Source organism: Hyperolius riggenbachi, chromosome 4 (assembly GCF_040937935.1).
Source record: "Hyperolius riggenbachi isolate aHypRig1 chromosome 4, aHypRig1.pri, whole genome shotgun sequence".
In the NCBI taxonomy this organism is placed as follows: domain Eukaryota; kingdom Metazoa; phylum Chordata; class Amphibia; order Anura; family Hyperoliidae; genus Hyperolius; species Hyperolius riggenbachi.
This window is the reverse complement of record NC_090649.1, coordinates 123725481-123739016: the sequence shown is the minus strand read 5'-3', so window position 1 is coordinate 123739016 and position 13536 is coordinate 123725481.

Genomic DNA, 13536 nt, shown 5'->3' with positions numbered 1-13536 from the left:
CAGTTCTTTCATTTGCCAATGCTTTAGTTGGCTGAAAGCTGAAAGTCTGCATCTGCATCTGAGTTGTTTCATTTAACATTCATTGTGGTAAAGTACAAAACCAAAATTAAAAAAGGTAGTGTCTGTCCAACTATTTATGGACCTAACTGTAAATAAAGTAAAACAAATAGGTGCAAAGGAACACACTAACTAAACAGGACATGGTTAGATCAGGTTTCTGTAGCAGAACAATTAGGCTGTCACTGGAAATGAGGAATGTACAGCAAGTATACGGTATACAGTATAGGTGTAGATGCAAATTTCATGCACAAGTGGAAAGGGTAATCTAGCTGAATGGGCGAGATGGTAATGGAACTTGCTGCTATACATTTTGGCAATGAGTGCGGAGAAATGTGGGATTTAACAATATGTGTCTTGATGTGGATTGGACTGGATGACGGAGGCACTGCGAAGGAAAGCTTGTGCTGTCTAGGCCTTCATTTCTCTGTCAGGCTTTATAGATGTGTAATTGCTCTGAATGTGAGCTTTATTGGAAGCTGCAAGCCCAGCAGTTACAGCGTGCCGGATGGGGGCTGATGAGTAGTTGTGTCATATAACAGGGTACGGAGTGACACCAGCACGTAGCTGCGGCTCTGCATACTCCACGATAATACACTGTGCCAGCTAGTGGATAATCAGCCGTGACCTTTCTGTAGGCCGCTGTAATGGGGTTATGTCTTTCCCTACATATGAAACAGACATGTCAAAGGAATAGCCATAATGGCGTGAAATGACATGGATTGTTCTCTTGACTTAAATGATACAAAGGGCTGTAAGGTTCTACTGCTACAACATCTCATTTATTGAATTTCAGCTGCTGAAAGAATATGTTATTACATACAGATTCAGTACCACATAGTTCCTGAGATGAGTAATAACATTGAAGTCACCACATTGATGACCGGTGGACTACGAAGATTGGAGATTGTTCAGAGTCTGTTGTCCTTAAAGCAAACCCGAGCCGGATTAAAAAAAATGGAAAAATAATCATACTACCTGATCAGGGGGTTAGCCAGATCTGGTAGAGCCACTTACCGCCGCTCTCCGCCACCCCTGTCTCCATATCCTGTTTGTTGTGCTTTTATAAATGAAAATGGCCACAACCCTAGGTCATGACGCTGCAGAATCTGCTCTGTGCTCTCCTCCGAGAGTACAGAGCACTGACAAGCATAGAATGGGTGACGAATGGGGGAGAGGCAGGGGAGGGCCAGTAAGATGGGGGACATGGAAGGTGCGTTATGCAGGGGTTCCTCTCCTGCAAGAGATGCCCCTTCTCCATTCATCTACCGACAAACTGCATGTTGGTAGATTCAGGGAGTGCAGCAGGGTGTGGGGGACACGGAGAGCGGCATAAAGGGGACACAGAAGCATGGCATTAGGCAGTTAACATACCTTTGTGTCCCATTTAACTAAAAAATATCCACCTCGGTTACTTTTTAAGAACACTCAAGGCAATATATTGTATCCACAAGTACAACAGCCCGCTTGTTTTTTGTTCCAAATCTGCTCACAAAAAACTATAAAATGTAATATACATATGCACACATGCATTTGTCCCAGAATCAAAAGCACCATAAATTACCTTTTTCCTTTTGCTGTCACTTAAGGGCTGGTTCAGATGGGCGTTTGGAGGCGTCGCGTTCGTTGGCGTCACGTTCGTGGGCTTTCAGCAGCGTTCGTGTTGCGTTTGGATGCGGTTGCGTTTTTTCTTCCCCTAGGGGGACATTAGCCATCGCGGTTAACCACATGTAGCTTCCAGGGGCTCCTTGAACGCCAGGGAAAAATCGGGCCCCGAACGCTGCGTTCGTGTAAACGCGCTTGAAAGCTTGGTACAAACGCTCCCATTCACTTGAATGGGAGCGTTTAACACCAAGCCCCGAACGCTGGCTGTAAATGCTCTGCAAGCGTCCGTCTGAACCAGCCCTAAATTAGGGCTAGTTCAGACGGACTATTGGAGGCGTCGCGTTCGTTGGCGTCGCGGCGGCAATGTGTTCGAGCTTTCAGCAGCGTTCGCGTTGCGTTCGGATGCGGTCACGTTTTTTTTTCCCATAGGGGGACATTACCCGTCGCGGTTAACCTCCCCTGGAAGCTACATGTAGCTTCCAGGGGCTCCTTGAACGCCAGGGAAAATTGGGACCCGAACGCCGCGTTCGTGGAAACGCGCGTGAAAGCTTGGTACAAACGCTCCCATTCACTTGAATGGGAGCGTTTAACGCCAAGCCCCGAACGCTGGCTGTAAACGCTCTGCAAGCGTCCGTCTGAACCAGCCCTTAGGTATTATCAATGAGATGTTTGTAAACCTCTGATTGACTGACAAGTTTTAGACGAGTACATCTCCTAATGAGGGGATTCTCAAAGTTTCTCCTATTCTTTTCTTTTCAATAAAAATAAATTTTTATCGATTTTTTTTCTTTTAACAATCCTCCTTTGGAGTCCAAAAGCACAATTAAACAGGTATTAACATTGCTCAGAGAGCCACAGATAATCCGGTAGTCATTGAACTCTTATAAGGAAGACTAACCCCCCCCCAAAACATGAGAATCCCCACCCTCTCCCACCCCACCCCAGTCACCATCCTATTCGATTTAGGGCCTGTTTCCACTTGTGCGAATCTGCATGCGTTATCTGCATGCAGATTCGCATAACCAATACAAGTGGATGGGCCTGTTTCCAGTTGTCGGAAATCCTGTGTGGTTTTGTGTGCAGGAGAAGTCTGCACGGCAGAGCCATCAGAATTCGATTCGCATACAACGTATTTAATAGGAAATTCGCATACGTTTTTGTATGCGAATTTTACTGCGAATTTGCAGGCGTTTTTGCTTAAAATCAATGTAAAAGCACACAGGCACTGACATGGTTAAATTCGCATACTTACTAATATATGCAAAAACGCCTGCGAATTAGTGGTAAAATTTGTAGTAAAATTCGCAACCGTGTGCAAATTCGTTTTTTGCGTTTTCCGCGGCTAATTCGCACCGCACAAGTGGAAATGGGCCCTAATGCTAGGAATACACGGGTCGATCCGGCGCCGATTAGCCGTCGGATCGACCCCAGCCGCCTCCCCGCCTGTCCGCGCGGATCGATTGCTGCTCGTCCCCGCAGGCGCTTCCTTATCAGCGCACGATTCCCTGCCATTATCCGCAGGCAGGGGTCGAGCGGCTTGATCGGGCCAGCTGAATATTATCAGCTGGCCGGATTAGCTGGTCAATACACGGTACAGAAACGTACCTTGTATCCTCAGCATTAGAGGATGGTCTTGCATATTGTTTACAGACTTCTTATTTAACACAATTGGCCTTGCATGAAGGATATGTGAGGTTGTATAATCTTATCTATATTTTCAGCTGACCCAGTTCCCCCCCCAGGAGGTCTTTCTTCGCATACCAAGCAGTATACTGATAAGGCCCATACACACGTCGGATTTCCGTTAACGACGGGTCGTTTGAACGTCCCGTCGTTCAGTCGTTCGCCCGCTAAATCGGGCGTGTGTACAGACTGTCGTTCGCTTGATAATAGTGAGTTTGAGCGATTTGCCCGGCTGGGTTTGTAGAATGCATAGCATGGGTTCAAGAGCTAGGTTGAAGAGTAGGGGAGATAAAGGGCATCCCTGCTGGGTGCCTTTCTGTAACTGTATCCTTGTAGATAAGATACCAGGGGTGTATACTTGGGCGATTGGGTCATCATGAAGCGCATTTACTAGGTTTTGAAAAGGGCCAGTAATTTTCATCTGGGCTAGAACCTGTTTTAGCCACGACCAACGAACATTGTCGAATGATTTTTCAGCATCTAATAATAAAATGGCGAATCTTTTGGCTGTAGTCGGGTAATCTTTGGCGTTGTCAAAAACCGTAATAACTTTACACATGTTCATAACAGCTGAACGATTCCTGATGAAGCCAGCTTGTGACGGGCTGACTAATTATTACATCAGACCTGCCAGCCTATCTGCCATAATTTTGGTTAGTATTTTGATGTCTTGATTTATAAGGGGTATTGGCCTATAGGCTGCCGGGTCTGATTGGTTGTTAACTTGCTTTGGAATTAATTTGATATGGGCCATTTTAGCTGAAATGGGCATTTTACCATGTTTGAGTATTTTATTGAACATGTTCTGCAAGGAGGGAACTATTTCTAGCTTTAGCCTTTTAAAAAATTCAGCTGAAAACTCATCGGGCCCTGGGGCTTTATAGTTTTTCAGATTTTTAATGGTGTTAGTTATCTCTGCCTGGGTTATTTCCGTATTAAGGATTAGTAAGTCTGATTCAGTCAGCGAAGGTAGCCTCACCTCCTTAATCAATGACTCGTACTTTGTAGCCAAAGGTTCTCTGTTCTCCTTGCTGTACAGTTGAGCATAATATCTTTGAAAACGTTCATTGATCTTTTGAGGGTCAGTTTGAAGAGTACCTGTTTTGTCTAAGATTGAGAGGATGTTATTAGGTAGTTTGGAGCCTTTAATAATATTGCTCAGCATTTTGCTCATCTTATTCCCAAACCTCTGGAATCTAATTTCCCTATAGGTCCCGTTGAGTTTTTCTTTAGTTTTGAGCCATTGATCAGCTTCCAATTTCCTTTTAATCCATTGAGTTTTGTTCTCTGGGTTATGCAGAGATTGGTATCTCACCAAGGCTTCTCTGGCTTCCCTAACTGCAGTAAGGTATTTTTCATTAGCTTCTCTTCGCTGTCCTGCCATATAGGCAATGATTCTCCCCCTCAGAACTACCTTAGCTGTTTCCCAGTATAGAGTAGGTTGTGTACTGTGATCTTTATTGTTCTCATGGAAGTCTAACCACCATTGTTATTGGAGTCCTGCAAATTGCTCATCTTGGTATAGCTGTGATGGGAATCTCCAAATGATTTCCAAACCCCTCAGAACCGTTTCTTGTAATGTCAGCGTTATTGGATTGTGATCAGAAATGACCATGTCTTTTATATCAGTGGATATACCACTCTTTGCGTAATTCTATTAGAGGTTAAAAACATGTCCAATCTGGTCCAGACATCATGCGGAGTAGAAAAGAAGGTGTAAGATCTATCAAAGGGATATGTCAGTCGCCAGGCATCAGTTAACTGTGTATCCTGCGTAAATGAGTTTAGTCTATCTGATTTTTTTGGGTATGCAGTGGCTATTTTACTATCACTTGACCTGTCCTCCTTGGTGTTCATTACAGTATTAAAATCACTGCCTACTATCCAGTTTGATGATATATCGCTTGAAATGAGAGCGGTGATTTCTGATAAAAATACATCATTATCTTTGTTTGGGCCATATACATTTAAGACATTGATAAATTCTTTATCCAGTTGTATACGGACTCTTATCCATCTGCCCTTAGTATCAGTCTGGTGGTTCACTATTGTAACTTTAAAATTTTTATGCAAAACCCCAGCTTTCCTGTCACAAGAAGGTGATCCCAGAGCTTGCCCTACCCAATGCTTTCTCATAAAAGTAAACTGTGTCTCTATTAAGTGGGTCTCTTGTAACAATGCCACATCAACTTGTAATTTCTTAAGATGGCGTAGCACCATATTTCTTTTATGAGGGGATCTAAGTCCCTTCCCATTCCAACTACAAAAATTTAGCCCCATTTAAAGTATGTTAGAATACACAGGCCAGATGTGATAAGAATTCGTAATTTTACTAGTAAACATGTAATTAAGTATATAAAACCATCCCCATAGGACGGTGACTCTCCCTTACGCCTGCAAACAGTGCAGACAAAACTACCCCATTTCCTGAACCCTGAATCGTCATATACAGTATATGCTGTTTCAAATACGGTTTTAGTGATAAAAGCACTAATACTGTTAAGCTTATAGGACTTACGAGGCCAAGTCCATCAAAAAAAATAAAAAAAAGTTAGCTACCTTGCTCAGCTTGTAAGGCACGGAGGACGCCGTCCGCGCCCTCCGTGCCGTTCCGCCTGGTCCCCGCCGCTGCACAGCCCCCCGAACGGTCCCCGACCGCGTGGCCCGGGTCGGGCTCCCCAGCCCTTACCAAGATGGCCGGCGGAGCTGGCCGCGGCTGCGCAGTCCGCATAGCCGCCAGTGCGGATGCGCAGCTCTAAGGCCAACCCCCCGATCCACGCAACAGTAGCGTGGATCGGGGGGTTGGCCTTAGAGCTGCGCAGCCGCACTCGCGGCTGTGCGGACTGCGCAGCCGCGGCCAGCTCCGCCGGCCATCTTGGTACAGGCTGGGGAGCCTGACCCGGGCCGCGCGGTTGGGGACCGTTCGGGGGGCTGTGCAGCGGCGGGGACCAGGCGGAACGGCACGGAGGGCGCGGACGGCGTCCTCCTTGCCTTACAAGCTGAGCAAGGTAGCTAACTTTTTTTTATTTTTTTTTATGGACTTGGCCTCGTAAGTCCTTTAAGCTTAGGAACAGAATATCACTCCCTAGCAAGGACATACACAAAGAAGCCAGCCAGCCTACCACCTCAATTGCTGCTGTTCTGGCAGCTGGTCTGTGCTACTGCCATCCACTGAATGCTTTTGAAAATAAAGGAAATCCTAAGAATCCCCCATAATGACATGGATTATTCTAATACCTGTCAGTAAGAGGTTCGGATCTGTCAGATTAATAATACAGACTGTACGTCACTGTGACATTGGAAATAAGTCATTTTCATTGCATTTTTACTATGGGACAAATATACTGTATGTCTTAGTTGTATGTATACAGTTTTTTTGCAATAGTAGTCATTAAGAATCATAGCAGCTTTGATTTTATTGGCATCATGACCACCACTAACTTGTATGGTGATACAAACCATCACATAGACTTTAAACCCAAAATGACTCTACCCAAAACCCGAGGACCATTTCCACCCAGTGTAGGAGTGGTCTGATTTCCTGTGTAGCTCTGACAGCTCTGCATTATGGAAAGTTTTAGCAGAAAGAATACTTTTTAGTATGGGCAGTTTCTGGGGCAACAAACCCTGGTAGTGATTTTGCTTCTAGAGTTTACTTTGGCTTTATGGAACTACACAGATTCTGCTTGACAGTGCCTGCAAAGATCTGTCTCACCTTTGCTGCCTGGTTTCCAGCTTAAAGAGAATCTGTACTGTCCGATTTGTACAATAAAAAAATCGAGTCACTGATCTCCTGGATCCCTCTTTGCCGTTTTCCCTGCTACTCGACGCGTTCCTGGACTTTAATCGCCAGTTTTAAGCAGTGTTTACAAACAAAAAACATGGCCGCTAACCAGGAAGTGATGTTTGTGTTTGTGTGTGTATATGTGTACGTGTGTGTGTGTATATATATATATATATATATATATATATATATATATATATTTTTTTTTTTTCATGTTACAGTATACTACAAGTTTCTGCACTCCGCTCTGGGATTACTCACAGTTTCTTAGCATGTGACATGCAGCACCCTTCCCCCACGGCCTCACAAACTGCATCACACACAAGCTGAAACTGAGAGCAGGGACGCTGTCTGTGAGAAATAAACAAAGCACAGGGAGCCTGGAGGGGGTCTCCATATTACAACAGAGGCAGCCCATTCCTCCCTGGGTCGACAAAGCTTGACAAAGAAAAGAAGATTACATATATTACAGAGATGGTGCAACTAGAAAAGGCTGCAGTAATCCAGACCACATTAGAGCAGGTATAGGAACTTAATAGGATAGAAGAAATAAGGCTGAAAATTTTGTTACACAGAGTCTCTTCAAAGTGAATCTGAGGTGACATGTGACTTGATGAGATAAACATATTCACATAGGATACTATCCCTACTATGAAATTATGAGAAGTCTTTTTCTGTTTTCCAGTATAGGAAGTGTTGTTATTTATACAAAAAAGCTTCTCTGAGCTAGTCGACCAACTTGGTTGAACTCCATCCCATTTTTCTGAAGAGCCAAGAAACAGTGAGACAGTTAATCATTCCAACATTTGTATAGCACTTTTCTCCTCTTGGACTCAAAGCGCTTGAGAGCTTCAGACACTAAGGGCTTGATTCACAAAAGCGTGATAACCCAATTATCACGCCTAAAAACTCAGTTATCATGCCTAAAAGCTTTGCACGTGCAAACTAGGGTGCTAAGTAGTTTGCACCCTAGTTTGCACTCTAGTTTGCATGTGCAAACTAGAGTGCAAACTACTTAGCACCCTATTTTGCATGTGCAAAGCTTTTAGGCATGATAACTCAGTTATCACCCTTTTGTGAATCAAGCCCTAAGGGCACGCTCAGTGGGTCACCAGTACTGGTTTACTGACTAGGAAGAGCCCATATTTGAACCGTGGTATCCTATGCCAGAAGCTGAGCCCTTAAAGTGAACCAAGCACCATTTTAACACCCAGGGCATCTAAATAACACATTAAACATGCATGCCAACTATGTGGCTCATTATTAATAACAAGCCACTTACTTTTACCTCTTTTTACATTTCATTTACATAGAAGCTTAGTAGAGGCCTTTGTTATCCTACCTCTGAGGTAGGATAAAAAAATATATATATCAGACAGATAAGGACATCTGTAATTATTTTATTGCACACATTAGCAGATAACAAACAAAAGCTTTCATCAGCGGAGGGAGGAGAGATTGGATGTATGCTTCAAAGAGTTTACAGAAGCTACAGATGCTTTCTTCACACCTTTCCCTGATGAATAATGGGGAGCTAGAAGGGAAGCGGGGACCATGGCAGCTCCTATAACTACTGTATTAGAAACCAGGACAAAACTGCAGAAAAAAGTTGTGCTTGGTTTTCTTTAATAGTGGATAGTGATCCAGCCACATCTGGATAGTGTCTTCCTGACATGGTTAGAATCTCAGCTTTTCCTAGTCAGTGGCTGGAAAGTGTACTGGTTAAGGGCTTTGACACAAGGTTAAATATCAGCTCTTACTGTTCAGTAACAGTATTCAGGGAGGAGAACTTGGGCAAGACTCCCTAACACTGTTACTCCCTATAGAGCGTGCCCTTATGGCTGCAGCTCTGGCGCTTTGTGTCTTGTCAGTAAGCCAGTAGCTATTTTCTTCTTTAATCCCTGGCCTGTCCCCAACTATGTCTCTGGCTGATGATGATTCTTTGGTACTTCGCGTTAGGTCAGCCAGTTGTCAGCTGGTCCGCAGTCTTGCTAAAAATCTCTTGCCTGTTGGTTAAGCACATGGGAAATACATGCTTGCAGTCACAGCCATCTTGTGACAGTCTACAGACTTAAAGAGACACTGAAGCGGGAACAAATATATGATATAATGAATTGGTTGTGTACTACGGATAATTACTAGAAGATTATCAGCAAAGAAAATATTCTCATATTTTTATTTTCAGGTATATAGTGTTTTTTTCTCTAATATGTGCAGATTTCACAACACTCAGCATTCTAAATGATTGTTTCAGAGCAGTCTTGTGAACCTTTGACCTGTCCTCTGGGGAGAAAAAGAAAATTCTTCACTGACAGTTGAGATAATAAATGTAAGGGCTAGCAGAAGTACCGCCGCCGCAGTAAGCAACATGGCGGCGGTCTCTGCATCTCAGCTGGCGGTTTCCACCGCACAGTCATTTCCCAGCACAGCGCCTGTGTCGCAGGGCAGCAGGGACACCGCCGCTGCGGCTGGCGACATGGCGGCGGTTCCTGCAACCCAGCCGGCAGCCTTTAACATACATTCACATTCTGCCATTGTGCATAGACTCTCTGACACACAGAGGCTGAGGGTCGCGCGCGCGTGCGCAAGGCGGCAGGACCTTTATGCAAGTAGAAGGGCAGTCAGCTGACCAGCCGGTCAGCTGACTCCAGCCGCCCTTCTGATTGCTTGAGTGAATGGGGTGGAGCTAAGGAGTGCTCCAAGTATATATAGACCCTGCCTGTCAATTGATCCTTGTCTGCTGTTGCGAATACTATATGTGTTAGCTCTAAGACCTGAGTCAGATCCCACAGTGTGCTAGAACCAGCAGGAGCTGGGGATCCACACTTAGTCAGATTCCTTGATAGCTTAAAGTACTATTGAACTGTATTATTTGTTATGACCTCTTGCTTGCCTGACTACCCTCCTGTCTTCTGATTCTGTGCCGTTGCCTATCTGATCTATTATCAAATAATAATAATAATAATAATCTAGTTGCCGAACTCTGCCTGTGACACTACTCTGATCTTGCCTCTTGCTCCTGTACTGCCTCTGTCCGTGTGTTACCGAATCTGCCTGTCTGACTACTCTACCCTCAGCACTGGGTCTAGCCCAGGCTGAGGGGTTCTTGTTATTCCGGCTCCTCGGGAATATACTTCTGCAGTAAGGTCTGAATCACCTCTCACACTCAGGTGATTCAATCTCCTTGCAGACCGTGATCTCCTAACATTTGAGATCCTTGGCTGCAGTGGTATCTGAATCATTCTTGTGAATTACATTGATGCAGTCAGAGTCTCCTGCACCTCAGGGGATCCTGATCTTTTGCCTGTGCTCTTTGTATTACTGTTGCACCAAACACCCTACACATATCAAGTACCTTGGTGACGCTATATCAGCATTATTGGTCATTCTGCAGATCACCATATAATCAGATATAGCATCTGTATTAGTGGTGATACTGCAGATCACCAGTAATCAGAAAAGCTGTTGCTGACACCAATCGTTACAATAAACTTCAGAAGACAACTTTGAAAGTCGTAGAGATTAATAGCTTTTTTTGCATAGAGATAACAACTGGAGTTTCTTAACTCTTCCTGTAGTGGAAACAATTAAACTTATGTCTCTGCTCCTAATGTTTTATTTCTTAGCTGTACTACACATACAAATCAATATATCATAATTTTCTTTTCGCTTCAGTGTCTCTTTAACACAGAGAATCCACATTAATTAATCTGATTTTGTCTAGCCAGAAATAAATAGTAGACATCATTTGTTCCCTTTCTTACTAAGGGAAATACGAGGTCCCCCTGGAGACCTGCTCCTTGGGTTGCTGCACCTCCTGCACTCTCTCTTGTCAAGCCCGATGGCCACTGCTTCAAACTACGCAGTTCCTGGAATAACTTCAGCTCAGCTTCTCCCCAGAAACAATAACTGAAGCGCCTCACATTTCTGGATGGATTCCTGACTTCCTCTGCTCAACGTCAGATGATGTGAGCTTTAGAACAATGCGGGGATTTCACGCTAATATCCCCTGCGCACCACAGCAATTAGCATGCAAATAAAATATGCAAATGTGGCCCTGCAGACTAAGTGTTGTCTAACAGGCGGAATCTCTACGGAGGAGGAAGTTTGTCGAGTTACTTAGGAATTCTCTTCATTATGGCAATATCTCTTTACGTATGTTGGGCCAATTTGCTATCATGAATCACAATGTTTATAGCGTTTCGTATACTTTGGATGGATATCTTTAGCTGAACAGCTGCTTGGAGTGAACTTATAAAGTTCACAGATTTAATAGATTCATAGACTTAAAGCCCCAGCTCAGGAACGGGTCTTATACAGTAAATATATTTAAAAGGAATTGATTTTGCATTCAATAAATGAACAACAGTAGCGTCTCGGTAATCCGGCACTGACGGGGGCTGGCTGATGCTGGATAACTGTGTTTTCAGTAGGCCTGAACGATTTTAGGAACAAATTGAATTGAGCGATTTCTGTCTGAAATTGCGATTTCGATTCGATTCACGATTTTCTTCAAATCAAGCTTTGTTCCCCCTGTGTGCCTGTTTGTTCCCCTCTATCCCCCTGTCTCTCCTTGTGCCCCCTTTGCCTCTTCATGCCTCCTCTGGGTCTCTCTCTTGCCCCCCTTTGTGTCTCAGTGCCCGCTTTGTTTCTCTCTGTGTGTCTCTCTCTGTGCCCCCTGTGTCTCTCTGTGCCTCCTCTGTCCCCCAACCTACATCAGTTCTGGGCTTCCAGCACAAGTCCAGCGATGCCCGTCTATCCACTTCGCCTCCTGCATGCTCTAATACATGGAATACTTCCTGTATGTCATGTGACATAGCGGAACCCGGAGTTCTGCCAAGCACAAGAGCCGCCAGACGGCGATAGAGGATGGACAGCATTGGACTCGTGTGGAATGCACCGGGACTTTGGGGAAGTTTGAAGCTGCTTCTTCAAATTTCCCCATGTGGAAATGACGTGATCGCGATATTCGCCACTTTGACAATTCCGAAATTGTGATCTTGGTGATCAAGATTTCGGTTTAAATTCGATTTATCTTTCAGGCCTAGTTTTCAGGTTGCCTGGTACGCAGGGTTAAAAACAGGCTTAGTACTATACCCCACTCTAAAGACATACCATGAACTCTGCATTAAATACAGAAATTAAAAATATACTGTAGTAACCTTGAGAGCAGCAAAGCCCACAAAGAACCTAAGAAGTTGGCCTTCACCACTGAGTACTGCTGGTGATATGTGCTAGTTGGTTGAGACTGCTGGTTAATTGAATTCTAGATAACTGGGACTCTACTGTATTTCAATGAAAAAGCTGCCCACCACAACCTATAATATCGAATGCACCAGGTGTTGGAGGGCTTTCTGGACTGACCAATGGACCACTGCACCAGGTATTTTGGAGGGTTGGAGAGCTTCTACTACTGATCAGTGAACCACAGCACCAGATATTTGGGAAGTTTGGAAAGCTTCTGGTACTGACCAGTGAACCACTGCACCAGATATTTGGGAGGGTTGGAGAGCTTCTAGTACTGACCAGTGAAGTGCTGCACCAGATATTTGGGAGGATTGGAGAGCTTCTAGTACTGACCAGTGAACCACTGCACCAGATATTTGGGAGGGTTGGAGAGCTTCGAGGATTGACCAGTGAAGTGCTGCACCAAGCGCTCTGGGCTAACTGATGAACCACTACACCAGGTATTGGGAACAGCTTCCTGGACTAACCAGTGAACCACTCCACCAGATATTTAGGAGGGTTGGAAAGCTAGGACTGACCAGTAAACCACTGCACTAAGCAAATAGTTAAAATGTTTTCCTTAAAGTAAACAAATATATTTACTGTTAATATAAAATAGTATCTAATGGCCCTTGATATATATGCAGCTGATGTTATGGAATTATAATGGTCAGTATGCTATGAACAATTTTAAATAGTCTCAGTGATTTTATATTTCTGATAGAGTATGTTGTATCCTGAAGGTGCTCTTAGTTCTATTGTGTGTCTTTGTTGATCCAGAGCTCAGTCTTAGGCATAAGTCATTCCTTGTGGAAGAAATAGATGAGTCACTACAAGATGCATCTTCTGCTGTGGAATAATGTGTGATCAGTGTGTCCATATGTACCAAACAGCTATCGTATAGGTGGCCAACTTACTGTGCTGAAGGCCGGTGGGTGTAATGACATTACAGGAGGAGTGATGATCTGGAATCTGCTGTGATATCACTGAAGGCCATTTATCTTAACAGACGTTATAAACTTCATGTTTCTAAAGCCTGGAACTCAAGATAGTGGCTAATCCATTATTTTTATATCTTCAATCTCCCACCATGTGGCACAGACAAGTCCAGCATAATCCACAGAATATTCGAACTCTGGATCAGGCAAGAATCAGGAGCTCAGAGTTATCTAACTTTAATA